We start from the raw sequence: 12,066 nt of genomic DNA, 5'->3' as shown, positions 1-12,066 counted from the left end.
TGTTTTCTCTCTCATGCTGACGCTGGATCCCGCGTACTTAGGTGAAACTGTTCCTATTCCCCTGTCTGGAGAGCGGAGACACCCGTGGCGCAGCACTGTGCGACGGGTTGCCTGCTTCAAATTTTGCGCACCAGCGCCTTTGAATGGGAAGAGTATTAACACCTCCAACTGTATACCTGATACAAGGATAATGTTTAAAAGGCACTCAAATTATATCTCATTCAGATGCTTCGTACAACCAAAGATAAAATATCTATGAAAACGTCAAGTTTATTTGAGGGCACGTTACAGGAGTTGGTCAAGAACAGTCCACCTCAGTTTCACTTTGAAATGTCGTGCATAGCATTTAGGGAAATTACTAATGTATTCTGTAACAATTAACAGCGGTTTTTTAAGATTATTTTTGGTCCTGGTAAAGCACTGAAGTTCATTGGGAGGAGCAGTTGTTATCGTATTGTACAACCTGTCACTAGTGTTGAGAAAGGATGATTCTCGTTTTTGCCGAATTTGGTTGGAAATGCGATATATGTAATGTGACTGACTTGAAATTCTAGAGCAAATTAGTGTACGATGATTTAAGTCGTGACAACTTCCAGCCGTCATTCGCCATCTTCAAAAACACTTCTAATCGTGACTTGTTTCGACCGAACATTGGCCGTCTTCAGAAACTATAACTCTAGCTTCAGATTTGTCGTTTCTGAAGATAGAGAATTTTTGGTTGCAACTAGTCACTATTAAAAACGTGTTACAGTAATTTCCTCTTAAAGGAAAAAAGTATGTTTAGAAAACATCGGTCATGTTTCTCCTTGGACACAATGTCCTTTTTCCGGAAATGCCTGGTTTGATAGTTTTTCTCAAATGCAGTTAGTGACATTTCTCAATTATTTCGTCTTGTTATTCGATGAATGTTTTCCCCGATCCCAGTGACTTCGTATGATGGGAGAACACATATGGTCTTTATTAATCAAACTGCAACCTATGTCATAATTGTTCTAGTGAACACTGACGATACTTTTAAAGAAGGAAAGACATGTTTCGTTGCAATAAAGACTCATTGCATTACCAAGCTTTGTAGTAAATAAAGTAGTTTTCATAAAATTGTGATTGCGTTTGTAAATAAATGATACAAAAACAAATATACAAGAAATTACATATTCCCGACCATATCGATCGAAAAGGAACAAAACAAAGAGAAAAAATTTGTTTAGTCTACTGTTGCACTTAATCTGCACTCGTCCTTTGCGACAACATAGAAGTGCGATTGCAAGCTAAAGAAACAAATAAATTCCAAACGCACATTTATATAAGCGTTTTCACTACGTCGCGGCTTGCAACTGTTAAATATTGAAGAAAAGACTTTTCAAAAAAATGTTTAACTCTAAAGCTGCAATTACCTACTATGTTAATCTAAGGGTGTTTTTCCTTTTTCATTAAACTGATGTTAAAATGCTGCATTAAATAACATTATTACGGGTGCTGGGAACGGAGAAATAAGCTACAGAATTAGTACACGCTTTGCACCACAACATATGTTTTCATCAATGATCTGATGAATGAAGGATCAATGGACTATAGTAACTATTGAACATTATAAACATCGTTTATGGTTGTCGATATAGTTCTTAGTTGCGTTTGCGAATATGGAAGTTCATTTTGTACTAATTTTTCTCCGGCTTTAACTATTTCTACCGAACCCTCATCAACTCCAAACATATTTCCTTCCGAATTGTGTGAGTTTCGTCTCCTTTATTTTTATCCTGTGCGGTTGCGATTGCACAACACTCACATATCCATCAGTATAAATGACTTATCGTTCATCTGTTTCTCTGAGCACTAGTTTCCAGAGATAAGATGCTGGTGCTATGGACACCAGACAGAGAAAATTAAATATTTTTGTCAGACAATGTCTTAGCGAAGACTTCGTTGAACACTGTTGTAAGTAATATAAAATATTTCCAAGTTGTAACATAGTCACAGTGAGGTATTCCAGTGATCCAGGAGATATATTTTACTCGTTTATTAACTTAAATCCGGTCACAGACGACAAATGTTTATCGATTAAATGGACCGCTGGACTACCTTGTTGTGACTATGTCGCAAGTAGTGAATCTAGTGTAATGTAAGACGTATGTCAAAGTCAAAAGATTTTGTAAATTTAAAAAAAATAATGTAGAGGTCGAAGATGGTCAAAAGGCTTTGTAAATAAAAAAAATAAAAATAAAAACTGTGTTTAGATGTGTAAAGACAGTCATGGTCGACTGAAATTAATAACGGTCAATGTCTGGGTTTATAATAAGTAAAATAATTCCGTGGATGCTGGAGTATCTTACGGCGAAATTGTCGCAACTTGTGAATCTGGTGACAAGTCAGGCATATGAAAAAATTAAAATAATTTGTATATTAAAACAAAATAGTACAGCCAGCGAAAATGGTCATCGTTGACTGAAATTAATTCATTTACATCGTAGGTGAACTCACGAATGTACAAGATCAACGTCTGTTATCTATTTCTTTCTTATAATAGTTTTGGACCCTTTCGTTTTATGGGCATATTGAACGCTCAGAACCGTAATTAGTATCAGTTTTAATAGTTATGTCCTGAAGTTGTTCGCACAATTACGTTAGTTGGAAAAATTTCACAACTATAGCTTTTAATATAATTCTTTTTTGGTTTACTGTAAGTTCAAGTAAATATATTTTTTGCTCTTCGCTATTGAAAAAACTGCAATAGACGTCGAGAGCACCGTGGCAGAAACGGTATAAATTCTAGTGTCCAGTGCCACTCGTCAGCTTTGAGCAATGACGTCATACCCGAGGCAAGGACGCTACATAGAGGCAATCTCTGAAAGTAGCGGATGACATTCTTAAACAACCGAACTTAGCATACGATAAAATTACATTCACAATTCACGCGATTATTTATTTAGTGACGAATTATGTCGAAACAAACTGAAGATAACGAGAATAAATAATAACAAAACAAAAGATAAATGTATGAATATGTGTGTGTGTGTGAAATAAATAACTGTAGTAATTTATGAGAGTAAAAAAAGCGCAAAAAACCTTTAAATTCCTCTACAGTATAGTGAGTGATGAACTGATAATAATACAACACAGCGTTAATTTATGATAATAATTGTTGAATCCAACTGGACTACAGCGGGAAAGAGGGGGTTTTGGGCGGGGAGAAAATAAAATGTAACAAAACAATGGAAAATGAAATAAATAAACAACGTATATGAAGCAGTACCATGATATGTAGAAAAACCGCACAGAAATGCTAAAAAAAGCCAGTATCGAAAATTCACAAAAAGTAACAAATACTGGAATTGATAACTAGAATTGTCCTATATGTTAATCCTACTTACAGATTCCATTATTAGTCACTTTTTCGCTGTAGTTTATAGAGAAATTACAAGTGCAGAAATCGCATTAAATTACACTGTACACATCTGCCGGTAAAACTATCTAAATAATGAACCAGGGAGTCATTGGAATCGGTAAGTACAATTGACCTATAAAGGAGCACAATTATAGTTACCGATTCCAACAATTTGATGGTTCATAATTTTGAACATATGTGAAACTCTGTCTGCGTAGGATTTCTAGAGTTGTTATTGATCTCTGAACTACTGCGAAAAAGTAAGAAGTATAGTATGTACCGATTCCAAGTTTCTTTTTTTTCTTTTTCGTAGTGGTGAAGAGAGTAATACCAAATGTAGAAATTCTACAACACTATAGTGAACACACATACTGCAAATACGGTATAAATAACGAATCGTGGAATGGTTGGAACCGATAGTTACATAGGTCAATTATAGTTATCGGTTCCAGTATTTATTCCTTTATCGCAGTAGTTACAAATGCTGAAAGCCTTTTAATTTCAGTGCACAAACCTGCTGGAAAAATTATGTAAATAATGAACCATGAAATGGCTGGAATCGGTAACTTGAACTGACCTATACAGCTTAACTCTAGTTGCTGATTCCAATATTTGTTATTTTTTGTTAACTGTCGTTAGTTGTGTACTGGTTGTTCTTTTAGAATTTCTGTGTTGGTTTTTCGAGATTTCATGCCACTCTTTTCGTTATGTTTCATTTATGTTATTATTTATTTCATTCTCCGTCGTTGTGTTTCATTTTAGTTTCTCCGCACCCAAAGACTCCCACTTTCTCATGGTAGTTCCTTTAAATTCAATAATTATTACTCTTAATTACCGCTATTTTATAATATTACGACGCTATGTCGTGATAGATTTAAAGATTCTATGTGCTTTTCTTTCTCGCACAAATTACAATAATAATTTATTTCAGGCATGTATATTTCTCTTTTTGTGTTCTTATTTATTTTCATTACCTTCAATTCTTTTCGCTATAATTCGTTGCTGAGTAACTTGTCGCGTGACCTGTGATTATAATTTTATCGTATGCTACATTCGTGGTTTTTTTTTTTTTTTTGACGAATATGATCAGTTGCTTTTAAAGCATGGAGGTAAAAAGAGAAGGGATTTGTCACTACAGACTTGAAGCCGTCATACGTAGCCCAAAACATTAGGTTCAACGCATTGTACCTCCATGGCTCCCTGCGGTGATACTCTCCAGCGATGTCACTCTGACGTGCCCATGCTCAGCTTCGACCTTTCGGGATATCTGTTCACTTTTGTGGTCGCATTCTAAATAGCGTCTGGTGCATTGATTGTGTAGAGACGTAGTTGTTTCATCAAAAATGCCAACTTGCGTCGTCCACGGATGCACTAATCGATCCGATCGTAATCTAAAACTGAGAAGGAGTCACATTTCAATCGTAAGTGGGACCGTGCAAGCAATATTTTCTTTTGCATACATGAATTGTGGCTGCGCGGGTTACTTTTATTCTTTCCTGTGTTTTTCAGTGCCTTCCAAACCGCACTCGCTCCTAAATGCGAGCCACCCTATAACGACGCTCTCGTCCCCGCACAACACACGGCTACGTGGCCGCACTGATGGCCTAAATTTCTCACACCGATACATTGTCCACATTTCCTCCCTCTTTAAAACAATTCTGGCTGAAAAACGCGGAAGCGCCCATGTGTGCGAGAGTTTTGTGTGTATGTTTGCTCTGGTTCCGTTCTGAAGAAGGCTTTGAAAGAAAATTTAAGTGAACTCTTCTCGTCGTGCGTGCCTGCTGCTCGGCGGGTGTTTAGAAATCTATCAGCTTCACCGTATAGTTAATCCCCTCATGAAGTTTGTTGTAAATAACCCACTGCACTTCAACAGGAACAGTGAAGTACGCAATTACAATGTCAGAAGAAAAAAATCATTTTTTTACGTCACATTAAGGTTGTCTGTAGCGCCAACAGGCGTTCACAATGCTGCAACCAATAGATTTGATCCCTTACACAGTGAAATAAAATGCCTGACAGCAGATTAAAATTTAAAACTAAACTGAAAATGATTCTCTTTGACAACTTCTAATATTCCGCAGAAGGCTATCTGGTATTGTAATGTGTAAATGTGGATGCGCAGGAATTACTGGCTAACATGTTTCTGTCTTTAATTGAAAAACAAAAAAAAACTAGAAAATGATCAGCATTAAGGCATACTTACAAAAAGAACTGATGTTCATATAAAGGAAGAGTTCCATATCATTATGATTAAATCGAGCAAATGGTATATGGAGCAAAAAACGAAGTAGTTAACTATTGGTATTTGACAAAGTACGGCATGTACTGATACTGATCAGCCAGAACATTATGACAACCTAGATAATAGCCGGTGTGTCAACCTATGACACGGATAATAGCGGCATTGCGTCTAGGCATGGAAGCAATGACACCTTGGTAGATCGCTGGAGAGAGTTGCACCACATCTTCACACACAAGTCACCTAATTACCATAAATTCGGGGAAGGGGGCAATGAGCTTTGATGGAGCGTTCAGTCACATCCCTTGTGACATGGCGCATTATCTTGTTGAAAAATGCCACTGCCCTCGGGAAACAAGATCATCATGAAGAACTGCATGTGCTCTGCAACGGTATACGATACTCCTTGGCCATCACAGTACCTTTCACCAGCTCAACCGGACTCATGGATGCCCACGTGAATGTTCCCCACAGCATAACGGAGCCGCCGCCAGCTTTTCTCCGTCCCGTAGTACAAGTGTCAAGGACCTGTCCCCTGGAAGGTGACTGATTAGCGCCCTCCCGTCCGCCCCCGGTAGCTGAGTGGTCAGCACGACAGAATGTTAATCCGCAGGGCCCGGGTTCGATTCCCGGCTGGGTCGGAGATATTCTTCGCTCAAGGACTGGGTGTTGTGTTGTCCTTATCATCATCATTTCATCCCCATCGACGGGCAAGCCGCTGAAGTGGCGTCAAATCGAGACTTGCACCCGGCGAACGGTGTACCCGACGGGAGGCCCTAATCACACGACATTTACATTTATTTATCGCCCTTCCACCGGCAAGATGAAGAAGTTATCTGGATTCATCAGACCAGTCAATGCACTGCCACTGCGCCTACGTCCAGTGCCAATGGTCACGTGCCCATTTCATTCGTAGTTGCCGATGTTGTTATGTTAAAAAATGTCAAATGCATGGGTCACCAGCTGCGGAGCCCCATCATTGGGAGTGTTTGGTGCACTGTGTGTTGACACATAGTTTTAATCTGCCCAGAATTAAAGCCTGCTATTAGTTCCCCAACAGTTCTCTGCTTGTCATGTTTTAGCAGTCTGCCCAGCTTACAACTTCCGACATCGGTAATGAGGGGTGACCGTCCTACCCCACGACGTCTCGACATGGCTTCTTCACGTTGGTTTCGCCACGTGTTGAGGACACTCACCACAGCACTCCTCGAACACCCAAGTCGTGCAGTATTCGAAAACCTCTTGCCGAGCCTCCGGGTCATCACACTCCGCCTTCGAACAAACTCATATAGGTCGCGCGTCTTCCCCATTCTACACACGGACAGCACGCTCACTCATAATAAATGTACGGTGCTTGTGTCTGACTAGCAGTCATTTCTCGCCAGTTAATGCTTCTATCGCCTGGACGGGTTTATATCGATCGTAGGTCGGCGCTCATAATATTCTGGCTGATCAGAGTATGTACTTAGAAAACCTCAAAATGAAATTCAAATGTAAAATAAAGCAAATGATCAAAGTAGACTACATTCCAATTGTTATATGTTTTGTTATTCCTGCAATATGTTTTGGCGAGAAATATTCCCGAAAAAGAAACAAATACAGTTTAGCTATTGTTGGAAAGGTAAGCGTATATGTTACTAAAAAAAATGGCTCATATACATGTTAAAGCAAAATATCCATTTTACGGGTCTAGGCGTTTGAAACTATTCTCTTAATCACCTTTATAGTATTGCACAATGCTGGAACTTGTTTAACAAACGCCGGCCGAAGTGGCCGTGCGGTTAAAGGCGCTGCAGTCTGGAACCGCAAGACCGCTACGGTCGCAGGTTCGAATCCTGCCTCGGGCATGGATGTTTGTGATGTCCTTAGGTTAGTTAGGTTTAACTAGTTCTAAGTTCTAGGGGACTAATGATCTCAGCAGTTGAGTCCCATAGTGCTCAGAGCCATTTTTTTGTTTAACAAACTCCATCTTTTTTTTTACTCTGTAAATTGTTATTATTGGTCACACATTGAACAACGCCTTATACGTAAGATTTCAAAGTGAAATGATGCTTAAACTACGGAAAATCAAATGCACTGATAATCTAATAAAACGAGAATATTCTGCACAAAGGTATATCTCTATGTAGTTTTGTTTCTTTAACATTTCAGCAATCTTTCACTTTGCCGGCCGACGTGGCCGAGCGGTTCGAGGCGCTTCAGCCCGGAACCGTGCGACTACTACGGTCGCAGTTTCGAATCCTGCTTCGGGCATGGATGTGTGTGATGTCCTTAGGTTACTTAGGTTTAAGTAGTTCTAAGTTCTAGGGGACTGATGACCTCAGATGTTAAGTCCCATAGCGGTCAGAGCCATCTGAGCCATTTTGAATCTTTCACTTTGTTGACAAACACAAGGTACGAAACCATGCCTTGCTTCTTTCCTCATTGCACGCGTTTATGATCCAGCAAAGATACGAAGGGAAGTCTTTTGCATACATGAACATTAGAAGTGTTGTGCATATGAGTTGAAAGTCGAAAATCTAACGAAAAAGAGGCAGTATCAGAAAGCAAACAAACATTGGTTTCAGAGTTCCAGCTTCATTTTCTATCGATACAAATATATCACCAGCAAAATCAAGTGAATTACGAAAATATGCTTTCCTCCTCATTTCCTCGTCTTCTTGATCATTCGAAATTTATCACCAAAAACCAACTTACCTTAACGACGCCACATGTGTCGTATTGCTAGCGCAAAGATGCATTCAAAAACAAAAAAAAACTTCAAAATTGTCTTCCTGATACTACGTTATTCATGTAAGCACTGTAATTTTTAGTATTTAAAACAGTTGTTGCTTACACACTACAGAAATAATGAACAGGAAGCAAACGTAAATAGTAGTCTGCTAATATTTAGGGCTATTTAAGTTGGCTGTAGGCCCTGATCACTATGGCTTCAAAACAACGACAGCGTGAGACCGTTTGCCCCCCGCCCCCCCCTCCTTTATTATCTCCATGTTTCAAAGGTTGCCTCTCGTAGCGTCTTTGCCTTAGATATGACGTTATTGTACAAATCCGACGGGTGAAGTCGTACACTAGAACTGACCCCAGAAAAGGCTCCATGGATGTTATTTCATCTTACTTAAGATTATCAACTCACTTACGAAACCGCACGTAAAACTGCCGAAGTCAGTGCATTTATAGTCAAGTCGATATAATATGATTTCTAACAACTGGCAGCGCTGTTGTCATCTTTCAGCTGCAATACAGGAACAATGGCCTTCCGTATAGTAGCTCCGGCAACCGGGGCGTTGCCATAGAGATGCTTACAAAATCTCATTACGTGGTTGGATGATGATGGTGCACAAGTAGTCGCCCCAGTCCTCTGCAACTGTCAGGGATCTTCTTACACCGACTATAATATATGTAAATTTGTAAATGTTGATTACTTTCGATACTTTAAAAGGTTGCAAGCAGTAGTGAATGACTTAAAATATTCATGCTTGCTGCTCAGTGCTTACAGAACAGCTTCAGTACTATGGTTTAAGTAAAATACTTACATTATCTTTTTGAAATGAGATAAAAGTTGTTTATTTTAAACGTTTCATTTTCTCGTTGAAACCGAGATGAATAATATTTATTTGTCTATTGCCATTAGATATAGCACAGGTTTTCTGCTGAGTGTGTACTTTACTCGTAAGTGAATAATGACCTACGTCGCTCGTCTAGCTATGGCAACATTTTAAAATCCAAATAAAATAAAGACTCATAAGTTATTTTACTACTGTTCCCAATTAGTATTTATTGTTGTAAAAAGAGAGCATGAATCTCACTTCCGGTATTGTCTGCGCAACATTTATGATCCCACTATCATACAAATATTGATAACTCACAGATCAGCAAAATCTGATTATAATCTCACAGTAGAAAAGCGGCCTGTGGTCTCCTTGATCAGAAGTTGTTAAAGAAAAGACGTTACGACCTCTGCCCAATTCAAATAATAATATTTCTGTTTCACAGCAACTCAGTGTGGGAACTGGGACAGATCACAAGTGGTTTCCGCTATCATCGCAATTATAGCAAAGCAAAGCTGGCTTCTGGTAAGAGTTTCGATCAGGGTCACACCAGATTAATTTCAAGTACTCTTCATTATTCTTTCAAACAAGGCGCAGTTTTCGCTTACAGTTGCAGCTTTGCTGACAATGTGCACCCCCGACGTTCTCGATTTAAGTATCACAAAAGTCTGTTAAGATGCGTAAAAATATACGAATATTTGACATTGGTCTAACTACACTACAGAGCCAAAGAAACTAGTACACCTGCCTAATACGCCGGCCGTTGTGGCCGAGCGGTTCTAGGCGCTTCAGTCCGGAACAGCGCTGCTGCTACGGTCGCAGGTTCGAATCCTGCCTCGGGCATGGATGTGTGTGATGTCCTTAGGTTAGTTAGGCTTAAGTAATTCTAAGTCTATGGGACTGATGACCTCAGATGTTAAGTCCCATAGTGTTCAGAGCCATTTGAACCTGCCTAATATGGTGTAGTGTAGGACCCTCGCGAGCACGCAGAAGTGCCACAACACGATGTGGCATGGACTCGACTAATGTCTGAAGTAGTGCTGGAGGGAATGGATACCATGAATCCTGCAGAGCTGTCCATAAGTCCATATGAGTACGGATGGAGGACGGATTCTCAGCAGACACAAAGTGAAAGTGATTTTTCGTCCTCCACCCAAGACAGCTGCACTCGTGGGTTCCGTCAAAGATGATTTACTACTCCGAAAATCTGGAGTTTACAAAATTCCATGTGAATGTGGCCTTTCTTACATTGGACAAGCAACTCGTACTGTCCAAGAAAGATGTACAGAACACCGGAGGAACACACAACTTTTACAACATAACAAGTCGGCGGTGGCAGAGCACTGTATTTGTATTGACACTGGTCACAGTATGTTGCATCACAACGTCGAAATTTTGGCAATTAAATCATCTTTTTAGGACTCGATAGTGAAGGAGGCAACTGAGATTCGCTTGACGACGAGTTTAATTAATAGAGATAGTGGTTTCAACCTTGATATGCCATGGAATCCGGCACTTGGTGTAATAAACTCACAAAGACGTCGTCACAGTGTAGCTCACAATGATATATCGACATGCCAACACAGATCGACTGCGGAGTCATAGATGTAACTTGCGCATTGTGCACTTCTCTGCCGCCGACCAGTCTCTGGCGCTTTTGCACCGAGCGAGGTGGCGCAGTGGTTAGCACACTGGACTCGCATTCGGGAGGACGACGGTTCAACCCCGTCTCCGGCCATCCTGATTTAGGTTTTCCGTGATTTCCCTAAATCGCTTCAGGCAAATGCCGGGATGGTTCCTTTGAAAGGGCACGGCCGACTTCCTTCCCCATCCTTCCCTCATCCGAGCTTGCGCTCCGTCTCTAATGACCTCATTGTCGACGGGACGTTAAACACTAATCTCCTCCTCCTCCTCTGGCGGTTTTACATCTGTGGCCGCATGCGCAGTTGCGCGGTACACGAGTATAAAGGGACGAAGCGAGCACTGGAACGGCAGTCTTGCGGCTCACTCTGAAGATGGCCGAATGTTATACATCCGAAATCTTAAAAGAAGAAGGAGAACTCTTGCGGCTGCACACGCAAAACTTAATGGAACAGTCTTCGCGCCGCCAAAACCTGAAGATTCACAAGGATAGAATTGTTCATCACAATTTTTAATTTAACCTTATATACAGAGGATGCGTTTAAAACACTTAATATTACAGAGGTAATTTCAGTCGATCTGACATGTGCTGATGATGCTGTGAGTTACCGTACAGTGATAAAAAAAATCAATGGGCTTACCAAGGACGATGGTTTCATCGAACCCATCGAAGAATTATTCAAAATAAAAGATACAACGTAGTATTTGCTTTGTAATTAAAAAACGCCTGCTCTTGCTGCACTGTATTTTATTCTCCCAGAAATTCATGAAAATCACACACTTGAAAATCAGCAAAAGCCGCACAAGTGTTCCATGAGCAATCAGTATTCTACGAAAATTATAGTTCTTTAGAGGCTTAATAAAAACAGATACCTCTGCTTTCTTTCATTTAGAAAAGAACCGATGTGTCTCCCACTTCATATACCTACACGTTTATGTATCTAACCGCTGCTTTAACTTGATAATGGTCTATCACATTTTTACGTTTCGTGTAACGCACAACTTCATAATTCTCTAAATTTCGAACTTACTGGCAATGTTTGCAATATTTGGCTATTTTGTTAATATTTGACTGAATAATACAACTTTTTTGTAGGTTAATTCTTCCTTATACACTATATGATCACAAGTATGCGGACACCTGGCTGAAAATGACTTACAAGTTCGTGGCGCCCTCCATAGGTAATGCTGGAATTCAATATGGTGTTGGCCCACCCTTATCCTTGATGACAGCTTCCACTCTCACAGGCATA

The sequence above is a fragment of the Schistocerca serialis genome, chromosome 1 (assembly GCF_023864345.2).
Source record: "Schistocerca serialis cubense isolate TAMUIC-IGC-003099 chromosome 1, iqSchSeri2.2, whole genome shotgun sequence".
Taxonomy (NCBI): domain Eukaryota; kingdom Metazoa; phylum Arthropoda; class Insecta; order Orthoptera; family Acrididae; genus Schistocerca; species Schistocerca serialis.
Note: the sequence above shows the minus strand (reverse complement) of the source record.